Source organism: Misgurnus anguillicaudatus, chromosome 6 (genome assembly GCF_027580225.2).
Source record: "Misgurnus anguillicaudatus chromosome 6, ASM2758022v2, whole genome shotgun sequence".
NCBI lineage: Eukaryota > Metazoa > Chordata > Actinopteri > Cypriniformes > Cobitidae > Misgurnus > Misgurnus anguillicaudatus.
In genome coordinates, this window is record NC_073342.2 from 30,726,088 (window position 1) to 30,743,871 (window position 17,784).

General features: G+C 39.2%; 1 protein-coding gene across 1 annotated transcript in view; it reads left to right on the top strand.

Moving 5' to 3' along the window:
- The window catches only part of hdhd5 (haloacid dehalogenase like hydrolase domain containing 5), a 49,793-nt gene extending 35,064 nt beyond the window's left edge, over positions 1–14,729 (top strand). Inside the window, exon 8 of the transcript XR_012370126.1 lies at positions 14,467–14,729. The gene's annotated coding sequence lies outside the window, so the exon portion shown is untranslated. The remainder of the gene's footprint in view (positions 1–14,466) is intronic.
- Positions 14,730–17,784: the final 3,055 nt, after the last annotated feature.

Below are 17,784 nucleotides of genomic sequence, written 5' to 3' on the forward strand. Positions count from 1 at the left end.
ATCATTTTTTTTTTTTTGAGTGCATGTATATTTAATAAAATATTTGAATAAAGATTATTCAAAGTCGGACATCACTTTTGGCTACTACTGCGCACACCAGACAAACCCCTTTGTAGCCTACATCTGTAACTCTGGCAGCAGGTAGACAGATGAGTGCTGTCTAAAGTTTTGGTGCTCTAAGATCTTGAATTAAAACCTTGACAGCATGGCAGACACATACAGGCTCCATACAGCTCAAAAGATTTAAACTGTTAGACAAACAGTGAACCAGGAGCTGTAAATCAAGACATGCACCTGCAGACAGAAGCAATGAGACTTTTCACTGTCACTACAACTTACAATTAAAGGTTTATACTCAGTGAAAGCCTTTATTTTAATTTGTGCATTTAAGCTTAAAGCTGACATGTAAACAAGTGTAATAAAAGTTGTACCTCAAGTTTTTAAGCAGAGGTGTGTCCTCTTCTCTCCACTCCTTAACACTGAAACAAAAAAATGAAATATTTGTTGAAGAGTTTGAAAGATTGTTAGAAATACTAACTGCTTTCAAAAATATTTATTCCCAAAGCTCCTTTTTGAGAATCACTGAAATTCCAGCGAATAGACCATGATTTCTAAATACCAATGTAAAAGATTAAGGGCTTTTCAGAAAACACTTTCAATGTTATAATTAGGAAGTATTCTGATGAGTGTCACAGAATTGTCTATGGCTAAAATATACAGCTGTAATATGGTTGTAATACACTGTGTTTTAGTTAACATTTTAGTTTCTACGAGAAGTCGCTAGTAGAAAACGTTCTTAAATTAACCTAGATTAGTCGACCGGGTATAGTTAGCCAAGCTAGTACCCAAACCATCAACCCCAGACAGGATGCTGATATATTGCTTCTCTCCGACATTTGCACGTAAAAGTATATATCTCGATATAAAGACCCAAAGACCTTATGATTTTTTCATACTGTGAGGTTTTTCTTGTTTTTTTGTGCGCGCTTTTCCCCAAAAGTGCACAGCTGTTTGTGTCGCAGTCCGTTCATGAAGTGCTGAAATGTCATTAACCACGCCCCTATTTGTCAGATGATTTCAGAATAGAGAACCCAAATAAAAAATGAGAATTGAAATGCAGTAAATCAAATTTAAAATGTTGATTTAAAATCACATCATAAAAAAGATGTGCATGCGCACTTGCGCAGTGTGTTATTTCTGTAAAATGTAATTACGCGCAAAATAAATCTGCAGGCTAAAATAGGTTTAACAAATGTAGCTATAAATCAAGTACCATAAACGTTTAAAGACTGGCAGCATGTTCCATCATAAAACAGTACATATTTTAAGTGTAGATATTTCATATCGATGATCTGAGAACGCACAAATGACTCAGCAAACGTCTTCCTAAATAAAAGTCACGCAATGGGTTTTGTCCAATAGCCTACAATGAAATCGTGTTTTACATAAGATTTACCTAATCACACTTATTTTCACATTTAACATTAATTGAAATGTATTTAAACATCTTTAATTTAATTTACTAATTTAAATAAAAACATATTTCTATAAACATTTCTATAAATGTGTCTCTATATTCTATAAACTGTGCAGATTATTATAAAGGTTTCAGTATAAAGCTTCACTTACCTTTATCAAAACCCTTCTGACCCAACTGTATCCATGCGCATTTTTAAAGCCTATGTGAAGAATTCCCCTCTCGTCCAGAATCCCCAGGAAAATCCCTTGCACCATTACTGTATATGATTAATAATAAAAGCACCGATGTTTTCATCCCTGCTGCTGTTTAGTGTCAAACATCTGACTGATGGTTTGTGTTTCTATGAGACTTTATGAGGTTTTATGATGTCTGATAAATGTGTTGAACTGTTATTTTGTTAAGTATTTTATCTATACATGATCTTTGTGATCTTTTTGTAAAACACTGTAAGTGTTGATGGGACTGTAAGGTTTATCAATCATCACAATATACATCATTTAAAAAATGACTGCCCAGGACATACGCTAACAAAGAAACCAGGCCTGTTGTGTTGTTATGTGTGTTTATTATTAATATGACAGTGTACTATATTAAGGAAATGTTTATCCTTGTAAGCAATGATCTGCTGTCAATTAAAAATGCACATTAACTCTTGGATGTTTTGAAGTGACACAATAGAGATGTTAGTTTTGTCAGGATCTTTTTCTCAGATGAACAGCATGATGTCGTTGTGTGTCTGTTGTGGTTTATCTGCAGCAGCTCGTCATCCTCTGGGTGAAGTCAGCAAAATTGGGAAACTTTTTGATAATCTCTGTATTATATAAAATAATATATTCTACACTATTAATGTTTTAACCCTAAAACAGGCAAGAATTGTATTTTATATAATTTATTTATTATATCATCTGGACTTAAGTAAAACATATTTAAATTATTTTTTTAAATATTGGACATATTCAGGATTTTCTAAGTTGTATCTCACAGGATATGTTACCATATTGAGTTATAAAAAAGGACAAAGTGATTAATTCTTTATTTATTTGCAGCAAAAAAATGTGATTCTGACCTCCCCTCTTGTTCTAAAACATGCCACCTTTATTTTCTAATTCATTGTAAACAATAAACAACAGATTTAATCTAAACCAAAACCAACCAATTTGACTAAGAATCGGCAGTTCTGAATGTCTGGTGCTGAAACCTTTTCCTCCAGCTGCAAAAAAGATAACACATAACAATTTGATAAATTGTTTAGTAATTTATTTATTTTGTATACTGCCTCAGCTACCCGTCAATAGAAACTATATCTGTTTCATGCAGAGTCCTCACATGAGGAAAAGTACCTACATTTCTGCACTGTCACTTCTTCAACCTCCTTTAACCTGGGACTAGATTAACCTTTAAATTGCCACTTTTATCCAAAGCAACTTACAGTGCATTACAAGATATTTATGAGTATTTGTGTTCCCTGAGTTCAAACCCATGACTTCTGCACTGCTAACTCCATGCTAGAGGAGCACTTATACAGGACTAGGTTTAAGCCCTGTCCAGTAAACCACTCCTCACCTCTCCTGGCAGGTTGACAAAACTTCATCTTCATAACTTGTCTTTGAATCTTAAGAATTTATTGATATCTGCTTTATAACTCACATCCTCTCTCATTCCTTCTAGTTGGGAAGCCCTGAAAGAAAATATACAGTTAAAATGCTTAGATGCAGACACCTAAATATATAATATCAGTATAATCTGTGACATTTATGATGTTGATTTAGGTATTTAATCCTTTTTTATAACCTAATTGGGCAACATATCTCAGGGGATACGACTATTTCAAGTGGCTATATGTTAAGTTGATTTTGGTCACACGGTCAAGAAAGGGATTAAAGAGAATGTTGGATATGCTCTTCTTCTTCTTCTTCTTCTTCTTCTTCTTCTTCTTCTTCTTGTTCTTCTTCTTGTTCTTGTTCTTGTTTTTGTTCTTCTTGTTCTTGTTCTTCTTGTTCTTCTTGTTCTTCTTCTCTCTCTCTGCTGGTCTATATGAGCTCTGTTCTTGTATTCTGCTCATGCTTTTCTTCTTTACGTGAGCTCTGGGCTTCAGGCCATCAAACTAAGCTTCTCAATAGTTCCTTAATTTCTTCTAAACTTTTCTTTCTTTCTCTGTTCTCTATCCTATCATGCAATCTTATACATTGGAAACAGTTATTTGTACATGTATGTTTTACTATTTTATGCATTTATAGTGTAGCTTTTTAGTTGTATCTTTAAGTCAGTACTATTATTAATAATTTTCACTTATAAATCTGTTGTTTAATTTTGATTTAATGTCAATACTTAACTCCTTCCCCACCATTGACGAGATATCGCTTTAATAAAAAACAAAATCCCTGCTGAATTTTTACGATAATCTATATTTCCGCTATTATCCACTAGGTGGCGCTCTTACCCAACTTAAAGAGTCAACAATCATCATTTGATGATTATTTAAACTTTTTGAAACTTTAAAGGGGGCAATGAATCTGTCGATTTTATTGTCTTATAATGTTGTCTGAGCTCCACTTATGATGTTTGTGTGGTTTTTACATTCAAAAACATCAAAAGCAATAAGTAATATGCTATTTTGTAACATGGATTAGTGGCTCTTCTCTGAAGAAATGGTTTGTTTGAAGGGGTGGGCTGCATCAAAGACCTGGACATAAACGCCCAATGCTATGATTGGACAGCTTAATTCCCCGTCATTACATGTGGGGAAATGTTTAAAAAACATTAATGTGTAAAAATAGCAGCCGAACACATATATGTTTGAGCCACAAAAGATTCTGGGTGCTAAAGATGATACACATATAACTCGATGTGACTAAATTACCGTATATATCACAGTAAGCGCGAATCAGAAATTAAACCGCTGCTGATAAATCCTTATCACTAATTTTGTATATTTCTATTGTGCTTGTGAGGTTGCTCTTACACGTAATGTTACATACCACAGTTATATGATAAAAAAGCTTTGTTGAGTGTTGGACCTTTCAAACTCAACTTGCCTAAATTACCGTATACTACACATTAAGCGGGCATCAGAATCTAAATTGCGGCTCAGTAGTCCTTCCTAATCACTAACTTTGTATATTTCTATTATTATATTACAGTCGTATTGTTAAGGGTTGCACCTTTATTAATCGTTTAATGTTTAAAGTAAATTAAAACAGTCAAACATACGTTTTTAGACACGGATGTTACAACAGGACACATCAAGCGATCTATTACTAAGCAATAGTAAAACGTACTAACTTAAATCAAGTAAAATGTTTTACTTACTGTTTACTGCTGTGTCATTTTTGTCAGATCCAATATTAGTGGTGCTTTTAATCACAGTCTCTCTGCAAATCCAGCAGAGACTTCTAGATCCGCGGTACACAAAGTAAACAAACACTCCCCACGCGAGCTGGAACTTCTTTAAAAACAAACTTTAACCACACATTCCTAATGTTATGTTCTGAGCCTCCATTTTCCAGTGTCTGTGTTCTTCCCAGACAGTTCTTTCACAACTGAACACTCTGTTGGGTACTCATAACAGATCACCATGTCAAAATAAAAGTCTCTCAGGAAAAAAAATCTTAAAGTCATTTTGGTTACATTTGGTAATCTTTAAAGACATGTTTACTGATTTTTGAGACACTGCATGGTTTGCTTTGCCCCTGGCCCACACGTGTCACACGAAGCTGTGGGCGGGGCTAAAAAAGTGGCCGTTGTATTTGGTTTTGGGAGGTGTTTCAATTCTAGTGAGAGTTGAGAGGTGATAAAAAGAGAAGAAATAAAGATAGGATGAAACAAATGGGTTAAAACAATACAAACAAACAATACAAACTTATTGTAGCAAGAACCGATTTTCTTTCATTATTAACTCTCACCTTCATGTCAATGCTGTATCTTCTTCAGTTCTGTGCTCTTCATGAACACTCCAAATTCTGTGTCGTGTTTTGTTTGTTTATTTTGTTAGATATAGTTTTTTTTTTTACATTTTCACCCTAGTATAATACACAGTTCCCTTTCAGTCGGTCACTACGATGTCACGTCGTGACCGACGAATTGGGACCTCGCTTAGAGAGACCAATCTGCTTCGAGTACTACTAAAACGCCAATGAACTTGGCATTGAGATATTTGCATAATGCTGGCGCTGCCCCGCCAGGTGCTATATAAGCAGCAGGTGCAAATATGGAAAATTAGCTTTTTCGCTTTGAAAGCCGGCAGTATCTGCTACTGAGAAGCTACTCTACTTTGTTGGGATCGATTGCTGAAGTTGGTTGGACTAGCAGTACCACAGCGGACGCTTCGCAGTATTCCACGGCTCTGCATCTTTTTTGTTTTGAGTTTAGTGTGTGCGTTGCCTTTCCCTGTGCACATCATCAACTGAGAATCTGAGTGAATTTCCCTAAAAGAGTGATACAGAGAGCTTTGTGCCTTGTTAAAGGCAGCCACTCTCTCGTATATCCGGAGATCAGCGTCCTTTTCAGGATGGCTTTTCATCCGTGCAATCTTGGGTGCGGAAAGTATATGGGTCCGAAGGACTGTCACGAGCGTTGTCACTCGTGCTTGGGCATCGAGCACGTGGAGGCAGCGTTTGCTGGGGGTAAGTGTTCTCACTGCGAGAACATGTCCCTTGTGGATTTGCGGAGACGGTTGTCTTTCCTTCGGGAAAAACGCAACCTGCATTCTGTGAGTGCTGAATGCCTCCACAGCGGCGGAGACCGTAGGGTTAGAGAGGGTTCACCCCCCTCAGCCCAAACCGTTCCGCCTGTATGATTGGTTCTTTTGAGCTGCCCGGGTTTCACAACCCTCTCCGCCAGTACCATTCTTCCCCAAGGTGCACGAGGAGCTAAATAGAACCTGGAAGTTGCCATTTTCAACCCAATTACACCGTTTCAGCCCTTCCCCCTCACCTCCCTCACCAGCGGAGCCGCTAAGGGTTATACGGGGATCCCTCCCATTGAGCGTGCGGTCGCGATGCCTCTGTGTCCGGCCACCGCTCCCTCTTGGAAGGAACACCCAACCCTCCCCTCCCGTGCTTGCAGACAGTCCTTCGGTTTAACGGGTGCTGCCCACCAGGCATGTGGAGAGGCGGCAACACCCACTTCCCCGGTCCCTCTTACCGAGATGAAGTCGGGTTTCTACAGCCCGTATTTCATAGTACCCAAGAAAGGCGGCGGGTTACGACCAATCTTGGATTTGCGCGTCCTGAACAGATCTCTTCAGAAGAGGTCTTTCAGGATGATTACACCGAAGCAAATATTCAATTCAATACGCCCCCAAGATTGGTTTGCTGCAATAGACCTGAAAGACGCGTACTTTCATGTGTCCATTCTCCCTCGTCACAGACCGTTTCTCCGGTTTGCGTTCGAAGCATATCAGTACAAAGTTTTACCGTTTGGGCTGTCTCTCTCTCCCCGTGTGTTCACGAAAGTAGTGGAGGCGGCATTAAAGCCCCTCAGAGAGAGCGGTGTTCGCATATTGGCTTACCTCGATGATTGGCTTATAATAGCGCATTCTCGGCGGACGCTTTGGGAGCACAGAGATCTAACGCTTCGGCATCTCGCCCGTTTGGGTCTTCGGGTCAACTGGGAAAAGAGCAAACTCTGCCCCACGCAGAGGATCTCTTTTCTCGATATGGAACTGGACTCGATTGATTTATCGGCGCGTTTGACAGAAGAGCGCATCCAATCAATTCTGACTTGCCTCGGTTCATTCCGAGGGAAGAATGCGGTCCCGCTGAAACAATTTCAGAAGCTCCTGGGGCATATGGCAGCAGCAGCGGCCATGACACCGCTCGGGCTGCTCCATATGAGACCGCTTCAGCATTGGCTTCACGATCGAGTCCCAAGGAGAGCGTGACGCGCCGGCATCCATCGTGTAACATTCCCCCCATGGTCATACCCCACGTTTCTCAGGGCCGGTGTGCCCATGAGACAGGTCTCTCGGCATGCTGTTGTCCACACAGATGCGTCCGACACGGGCTGGGGAGCCACGTACGACGAGCTTACGGCTTCTGGGTGTGGACAGCACCCCAGTTGCATTGGCATATCAATTGCCGCGAGTTGTGGGCTGTATATCTGGGACTTGTACGCTTCTCTACGGAGCTGCGAGGGAAGGATGTACTAGTACGCTCCGACAACACTGCGACCGTTGCGTATATCAACCATCAAGGCGGTTTGCGCTCCCGTCACCTGTCGCATCTCGTTCGTCATCTCCTCCTTTGAAATCAGAAGCATCTAGGTCCCTTCAGTTGGCCAGCATGATTTGGTTATTAGATTTCTAAGAGGCGCTCGTAGGCTAAACCCCTCGCGCCCTCCTTCTATTCCTCCCTGGGACCTGTCCATGGTGCTGAAAGCACTTCAAGGACCGCCATTTGAGCCTTTGCAGTCTGCGAGTCTGAAGTTTTTTATCAATGAAAACTCTGACCCTGCTAGCATTGGCCTCCATGAAAAGAGTAGGGGATTTACATGCATTCTCTGTTGACGATTCGTGCCTTCAGTTTGGCCCTGCTGACTCAAGTGTAACATTGAGACCCAGACCAGGCTACGTGCCCAAAGTTCCCACCACTCCCTTCAGAGATCAGGTGGTGAGCTTGCAAGCGCTGCCCTCGGAGGACGCAGACCCAACCATGGCTTTGTTGTGCCCCGTACGCGCACTGCGACTCTACGTGGATTGCACACAAAGCCTCAGGACCTCAGACCAGCTCTTTGTTTGTTATGGTGGCCAGCAGAAAGGGAAAGCTGTCACTAAGCAGAGGATGTCTCATTGGATAGTTGATACTATCGCCCTGGCTTATAATCTTCAGGGTATTCCTTGCCCCTTTAATTTGAGAGCGCACTCCACAAGGAGTGTTGCCTCATCTTGGGCTCTTGCTCGTGGTTCCTCGCTAACAGACATCTGTAGAGCTGCTGGTTGGGCGACACCTAATACGTTCATTAGATTTTACAATGTTCGTATCGAGCCTGTATCCTCTTGTGTTCTTTCCTCACCAGGGAGGGCACGGAGAGCAGACTCACAAGTCGGCTTGCAGCCTCCGACTGAGGCTCCAAATTGAGTTTTCAGTATGGAAGGCCATCAGAGCAAAAATGCGTAATGGTTTGAATTGCTCTTCCTCCGCTGCCTTGGCAGCCTTTGTTGCGGAGCATTGGCTGTCAGCCTTTCACTAGCTGTATTCTCGCAAACCTATGTGTTTGGCTCAGGCTCCACATTGTGTCCCACCGGGTTCCTTTGTGAGTATTATTCCGTGGGGTTAATCCTACCAGCCCACGTTTCCCTTAGCAGAGCTCTGCTTTGCTTACACAGCACATGGCTGTCCTTTATTACTGTTTTCTAGTCCGCCATTTGCCCTTAAGAGGGGCAGTGGCTCCCGCACGTTCCTATCCCACTCTGGTAGGGCGCTTCCCAGTCGCTGGCACTTCTGTGGGGTTAAAGGAACATCTAGTGCCCGTCCTTCTGCCTTATCCTATTTCTCCATTCCCTTAAGGGGATTTGGAGGGTTTTTTGCAGACACTGGAAGAGGTCAGCCCCTAGTGGCGTTTTGGTAGGGATTCCCAATTCGTCGGTCACGATCTGATGTCGTAGTGACCGACTGAAAGCGAACGTCTCGGTTACAGATGTAACCCTCGTTCCCTGAAGGAGGGAACGGAGACGTCACGTCCCGTCGCCACAGGTGCTGCTCCCTGCTGTTGGCCGGTCACATTCTCCCGGCTTTCTCAGCGAAAAAAAGGAGCTAATTTTCCATATTTGCACCTGCTGCCTATATAGCACCTGGGGGGGGGCGGCGCCAGCATTATGCAAATATCTCAATGCCAAGTTCATTGGCGTTTTAGTAGTACTCGAAGCAGATTGTTCTCTCTAAGCGAGTTCCCAATTCGTCGGTCACGACTTGACGTCTCCGTTCCCTCCTTCAGGGAACGAGGGTTACATCCGTAACCGAGACGTTTTGTGTTATAAAATGTATTATTGTATTGACTGTTTTTAATAGTTTATTAATTTATAGCTGTGCGAGCTATTGCAGAACAAATGTCCCAAATGAGTTACTGTAATTTTGCTAAATGCATTGAATTAATATCATAATCATGTAATGTATTTTCATACAAGGTTATATATTTATCTTGAAAAAATATATATCTTTTATACAATACAGGATTTAGTTAATTTAAACTATTTTGCCTCTGTTATATTTTACAGTCACAATTGCATACTTTTTGTACCATTTATATTTGTTTACATATGAATTCATGAAAATAAATTCTTTTGTAAGGCTAAACTACATTTTTATCTCAGCTTGTCATAGATCTCTAGTTTAATAACAGCTTTGCCCACATTTGACATAGTTGCTCTTAATTCAACTCTCTGTGCCTTGTAAGTGATTCCAGACACCTCTGCATTCCCACGGGTAAAACTGCCGTCGCTAAGTACTGTGAACTTAAATCATTTGCAATTATGCACTTATATTTAAGTAGTGTGAACATAAATATAAGTGCATAACTGCTCAATTTGTTTAAATTCACAGTACTCAAATGTATGTGTTTTAAAACTTAAATGGTTTAATGCAATCGCTTTCCATAAATGGTTTGAGTTGAGTTAACTTTTAGGTTTAACAGTGTGCTGGTATAGATTTACTATTTAAATCGATTAATCATTAATATTCATTTAAATAGTAACATATTTGTATAAATATTCATGCATTAATGTGTATCTGTATTATATCAGTGTCTACTGTGATGACTATGAAAGACATAAAGTCTTAATTCACTCACCTTCATCAAAACTCTTCTCATATGTCAAACTGAACACTGCTTATATATAAACACCCTGATACATAGTTGTGCAATGATCATCTGTGATTTGTCAACTGTCACTCCTCCCACATGAAAAAAAAAACTCTAGTAGCCTAAACTTTAGTTTATTATAGTAAATTACTACAATTTGTTAATGTTGCTATACTGTAGTATTAACTATGGTCAATTAATAAACTGTACACTGTAAAAAAATCTATAAATTACAGTATTACTGGGTATTATTGGCAACTAGCTGCCAGTTACAGTTTTTTACAATTGCCATGACAGATTTTTCAATACTTTTAACAAGTTTTCAAAACTCTTAACACAGTTAGCACTACATCCACCTATGTAAGCTATACTATTAACACATTTCTTGTTGGTTTAACACAAAATGCATACAATTAACAAAAATTTAAGATGCTTTAACTTCTTTTACAGACAAGCTCAAACAAGACCAAAACAATAGATTTTAAATGTCAAATTTACAAATGCTTTCACACAGCATGTCAAAACAGATAACATCATGTGCTAAACCTCACTTATAGTCAAAGTAAACAGCTGTTTATATGATGAATTGAAACATAAATATACACCCTTTATTTTATTTCATTTGGAATGAAAAACTACTTATTGTACAAATGCAAATATATAAATCACAGCTGATTCCCACCTAGGAAACAAACTCAGGTTCTTTCAATTACATGACTATATGGTATACAATAGAGTAAAGGAGGGCCTAGGTTGATCTGGAAAAGGAACAATATGAGCAACACAAAAAAATAAGATATATGTCTGCACAAGTCAACGGAAGACCACCAGGACAAGGGGGAGGTTTTCATCCCGTCCCACCTGGATGCAATTGATGGTGCATTCAGAGATGTCACAACTGAAGACTGTCAGGGTGGATAAGACATGCCAAAAGATTCCTTACAAGATGCCTTGCCAGAGAAAAATCAGGTGTAATGTGAATGAGAACATGTGGCCAAATAGAAACGCAATAGATTAGATGATGAGATTTTCCTTTTACTTTATTTTTCAGTGGCTTTTGTTTGTTTATTTTTACTGTAAATGGCAGTAATATTGAATATGCTTGTTATCTTGCAGTAATGTCCTGTTGTAAATACTGTAAAGTCTTTACTGCAGCAATTCTACTTTTTTTTCATAAACCGTACTCTAAGATGAATGATTCATTTTTGTCTTGAATTGCTGCAGCAAAACAAACATAATACATGCATTTACAAAACCCAAATAAACAAAAATATAACCAAGTTTTCAAAAGAAACTGCAGTGCAAAACTCAGTCTATAATCAATACAATCTACTGTTTATTGTTTAAGGACAGACGTACACATAAACTTATGCAGTTTTTGTTTTTCCATCTTATGTTTGTGTTTTTCATGACATTGTGTTATGATTGACTAAATGTTTCTGTCGGAAGAGAACATGTGTTGGTGGGCTGGTGTAACTAGTTGATTCTGAAACATGTTTACAGTGTTTTTGTAAACAGTGTGAGAGTTTAGTTGTGTGATTTTGAGGATAAAATTAACTGTTTTGCCATTTGTGTGTTTTAGGTGTGTTGGTGCGTTAAGAGTTTAGAAAATGTGTTAAAAGTATTGAAAAAAGTGTCATAGCAATCGTAAAAAAACTGTATTTACTGGCAACAGTTTGTTCAAAGTTAAATGAACATGAAACATTTTCAGGTTTTATCTTCTACAGTAACTTACTGGCAACCAGCTGCATAATTACAGCATATCTTTTACAGTGTAGTGAATAATATAATATTTTATTACCACAGTTCTTTCTGGTTCTCTAATCTGATTGGCTGATAGCTGTGATATATTCTACTAGTATCCTAACAGTAACTGCTTCACCATTTCGTATCATTTACATATTATTCCGCCACTTGTATTGCGTGAAGCACTTGAGCTGTAAGGTCGCTCTATCTGTGACTGGAAAAAGCTGCCAATGTCACACACTTTAGTTGTGCGCAGTAGGCCTGGCAAACTCAATTCATTTTAAGGATCCGGGTTATTGTGAACCACTCACTAAAGTGATCCGGGTTGTGTGAGTCACTTGAGTCAGTATTGCTAAATCGCCAAGGAAACTCAGTACAGACCAACTTGTAACCGGCTGATCCGCGCGACTCGAGATTCTCAGAGCCGGAAATATTGCAGACTCGCAGACCATGGGACTCATGAGACTTCACTCGCTCTACAGATCCACTTACCGGCTGATTCACACAAACTGACTCAAGATTCTCACTCAGATCCGGGAACATTGCAGTCTCGAGTCTGCAATGTTTCCGGCACATCTGCGAACCTGCAGTGTTTCCGACTTTGACTCGAGAGACAGTTCGTGCGGATCAGGCGGTTACGAGTTGAGAGATTCTTGAGTCAGAGCCGGAAACATTGCAGATTCACAGATCTCTCGAGTCCGCAATGTTTCCGGCTCTGAGTGAGAATCTCTCAGGTCAGTTCGCTGCTCACGCGGACCAGCAGGTCTCTCGAGTTTGCAATGTTTCGGGCTCTGAGTGAGAATCTGGGGTCCGTTCTCGCGCAGATCAGCCGGTTACGAGTGGATCTGCAGAGGAAGCGTAGTCTCATCAATAATGTCGCAAGAGGTTTGTGTGTGTCATGGCGCTGTTTATTAGCCTGGTCCAACCAGACTCTCGTACATACATTTCATTTGTACAGAGAGTCTGGCCACGCTCCATTGCAACTGGCTGAAACAGTTTAAACTTGCCCAAATCTGAACAAAAAGCAGAGGACTTGGCAACACAGCGCATAGCCTCTCTCTTTAAGTTCATGCTTTGTCTTATGCAGCGTTCAGACCAGCAGTGAGGGGTCAAGCACAAGTGATTTCAATGTTGTTAAGTCAATGTAAAGACACATTGACGCGCGTCTGGAGGTTAACACGGAGCATTTTTTCTGCCAAAGTACAAATTTTTGTTTCCGCGGCAACGCTCTAGACCCACGAATGAGGCAGAATTCTAGACATGCGGCGCTAAACTCCTCACCCTACAGTCACATTAGCTACAAAAGTGAACGACACCGAGCGACACGCACTCGCTTGATGGACGTTCCTTGGCTAGTTTCCAAAAGCGGTATCAAAAGTCACTTTAGAGGTATTGTTAAGTTTCAATAACGGTGTTTTTGGATTTAAAAGTATTTATTTCTCGATAAAAGTAACAAAATATATGAGATAAAATGCCAAACTTATCAGATATATACATAAATACGCATTTTCCGCCATCTTGAATTATTTTCTCAGACTCGACCACAGACCTACGTCACGCTGCTCCTTCACCCCGATTGGCAGTCGCTTTGTCGCATCGCTCAGCATTTGCATAAAATAGCCTGCTTGTCTATTTTGGCCCCGCCTTGCTCGCGCAGCGCCAAGCTCGTCGCTTGTCGCAGGCAAACGGCCACTTCCATTGAAAATGAATGGTAGCCTGTCGCTCTGTCTCTGTCGCTTGTAGCTAATGTGACTGGGGGTTACTCGTGCCGCAAACGCGCGAATTGAAAAATTTGTATTTTGGCAGAAAAAATGCCCCGCGTTAACCAATCAGGAGCTTGCTCTAGTAGTGACGTGATTACAGGAAGCAACCAGAGTCGCAGAAACCCCTCCCATGACGCGATTTTCCACTTGAGTGTCTTAATGACTAGAATTTTAGCAGCGAATGAAGCGAGTAAAGTCAAAATGTTCAAGTGGCAAACTAAACGCGGTAGACGCAAATTAGACGCCTCAAACACGGCTGGTGAGAACCCTCGGTCAGGATAATTGTTCAAGTTCAGGTGGAGAGAGTGGGTTTTTAAGAAATTTTCAGTTATAAGCAAAGAAAAGGCACAACGCTATTTTATTGCTCTATGTAATGTTAAGAAAGACATGAACGCTGCATAATGTACAGCGCATGACCCCATTACCTTAATATTGCATGTTTCTGTGATGAGAATGATGTGATATGTAAATAAGAGGTAAATATAAGGCATAAGCACAATTTTCCTGTGCATGTTAACAAGGTATTTTTGCATCCGAGTGAGAAAATTCATGCATTTACATGATTACTTTTTTTTCCTGATGATCAGATCAGAGATCAGACTACAAAGTCTTGTTGCAACCTGCCAGCCGTGAGACTCCAACCAGCAACCTTTGGGTTACAAACTGATCTCTAACCATTAGGCAACAACTGGTAGTTAAAAATTTTTGCCAACGCCATCAGGTCAAACAAAGCATTGCAGGAACTTCAGATGGTGCATCAAGTTAACACAACACTACCTTATTGTACCAAGAACAGATTTTCTGTCATTATTTACTCTCACCTTCATGTCGATGCTGTATCACTTTTTTAGGTGTGTGCTCTCCATGAACACTCCAAAACATGTGATGTGTATTTGTTTTTATTTTGTTAGATATAGATTTTAACACTTTCCCTAATACACAGTCTGTTTTTAACAGATCATTAATTTATAGCATGTGTGACCTATTGCAGAATAAATGTCCCAAATGAGTTTACTGTAGCTGTAATGTTGTACTTGTATACTTGTTTACAGAGTTAATTTAATAAATGTTAAATTGTGAGATTGTATTTGTGACAAATTTGTGCGAAATCCGGTTTAATGAAATTTCACCGTCCGGACTTGAGGTTTTAATTATTTAATTTGTGGGGAAAGAAAGGGTTTTATTGTGAAACAATCTTGTATGTCTGTATGCTTTCCAAAAGCATTGGATTAATCTCATAGGTTTGTCCTGCTTAAACCACTTCTATGAAACTATTCATGTAAAAGATGCAGAATCCAATAAAAGATTCAGTCAATTTCAACTATTTTGTGTCTTTATTAGATTTTACAGTCATGAATCAACTTCATAAATGTTAGTAAAGTCACAATTACATGCTATTTTATACCATTTAATTTTTTTTAAACATAAATTAAGGTGAGCTATACTGCCCTCCAAAGGCTAAGTGCAGTATCTACGCAAACACTGAAACTGAGAAAAATTGCTTTAAAGTTTTTTACATCAGCCAGTCAAACATGTTACTGCAATTTTGGCACACACATTTCTCTGAAATGGGACAAAATTTAACCAGGAGACTTTGTCACAAGACACAACAGATCTCACAAAGCCCATTTTAACCCTTAACTCAATTTTGACCAAATGCGTAGTTACTGCGCTTTCGCTTTGTAGGGCAGTATAAATGAAATGTTTTTAGGCTAAACAACTCTTTATTATATATTGTCATGGATCTCTAGTTTAATAATAGCTTTGTCCGCATTTGACATAGTTGCTCTTAATTCAACCGTCCTTCCCCTGTAGATGATTCCAGACGTCTCTACATTCCCACGGGTAAAACAGCTGAAGTCTTTCCCTTCAGACATGCAATGGTACAGGGCTTTATCACACTCACGTTTATTCTCAAACACCCCGGCTCCCATTATGAGGTTGTTGTTGTTGGGAACAGAGAACAGAATAGCCATGCGTTCAGTGCACTCCTGGTCCTCCATGTGGATGAGGTCATAGGTCAAGACGATGCCTTGAGTTTGAGTGAATGTGCAGACCTCGGTCTTGTTGGAGCTGATTGTGGGCTGAGGAGGATCACTGCACTGCCCACTGAATTTAAAGTTCCTGAGGGAAGTTTAGAGTTAGTCTGTAAACTTTTACAAAGTAGCAGGATTTTTCTGGAATAACACATTTGCTCATTTTAAGTGTACTTGGTAGTGTCAGAATTGTTTGGTTTATTCTCAGTGGAAGTTCAAATAATCTGAAAGACAAAACAAATGACAATGTATTTCCTCCTTACTGTGGGTTGATGAGGTTGTAGACGTCGCTCAAGTTGGTGATCTGTATCGTGCAGGTTTTGCTCGGTGAACCCCCCATGTTGTCACTTTTTCAGAACTGAAGGATCATGAAAGATTAGGAAAAAACAAAGTGTGCTTAACGAAGACTGGACATTTAAGAATATACATTTTGCATGTGCTGTATGTAATTTTTGCCAAGCTATAAATTCTTAATTACAGCTGAGCTTCAATTTTTACTCCAAACACACCAATACAACATGCAAAGATATATTTTCACACTCAAAAAAAAAAAAAAAATGATTCAAGCCCTTCTTAGAAATTGCACATTAAAATTGTGTTCAATTAATTTAAAATACCTCATTAAGAGCAATAAGTATATATATTTAATTAGTCTAACACACATTGAATATGTACTATAATTTATTGATTTCTTTTTAATTGCGTTAACACAATTAGTTTGAGTTTGGGTTCTGGAAAAATAATTTCCCATTAGTTGGACTAACTCAATATATTTTTATTGTGTAAAGCAGTTTTTTATGAGTTAGGAGGAACACATTCATATTGGATGGAAATCCTGCCCACAATTTTATTGAATTAATCCAATGAATCATTTTTTTTTTTTTTTTGAGTGCATGTATATTTAATAAAATATTTGAATAAAGATTATTCAAAGTCGGACATCACTCTTGGCCACTACTGCGCACACCAGACAGACCAGATGAGTGCTGTCTAAAGTTTTGGTGCTCTAAGATCTTGAATAAAAACCTTGACAGCATGGCAGACACATACAGGCTCCATACAGCTCAAAAGATTTAAACTGTTAGACAAACAGTGAATCAGGAGCTGTAAATCAAGACATGCACCTGCAGACAGAAGCAATGAGACTTTTCACTGTCACTACAACTTACAATTAAAGGTTTATACTCAGTGAAAGCCTTTATTTTAATTTGTGCATTTAAGCTTAAAGCTGACATGTAAACAAGCGTAATAAAAGTTGTACCTCAAGTTTTTAAGCAGAGGTGTGTCCTCTTCTCTCCACTCCTTAACACTGAAACAAAAAATTGAAATATTTGTTGAAGAGTTTGAAAGATTGTTAGAAATACTAACTGCTTTCAAAAATATTTATTCCCAAAGCTCCTTTTTGAGAATCACTGAAATTCCAGCGAATAGACCATGATTTCTAAATACCAATGTAAAAGATTAAGGGCTTTTCAAAAAACACTTTCAATGTTATAATTAGGAAGTATTCTGATGAGGGTCACAGAATTGTCTATGGCTAAAATATACAGCTGTAATATGGTTGTAATACACTGTGTTTTAGTTAACATTTTAGTTTCTACGAGAAGTCGCTAGTAGAAAACGTTCTTAAATTAACCTACATTAGTCGACCGGGTATAGTTAGCCAAGCTAGTACCCAAACCATCAACCCCAGACAGGATGCTGATATATTGCTTCTCTCCGACATTTGCACGTAAAAGTATATATCTCGATATAAAGACCCAAAGACCTTATGATTTGTTCATACTGTGAGGTTTTTCTTGTTTTTTTGTGCGCGCTTTTCCCCAAAAGTGCACAGCTGTTTGTGTCGCAGTCCGTTCATGAAGTGCTGAAATGTCATTAACCACGCCCCTATTTGTCAGATGATTTCAGAATAGAGAACCCAAATAAAAAATGAGAATTGAAATGCAGTAAATCAAATTTA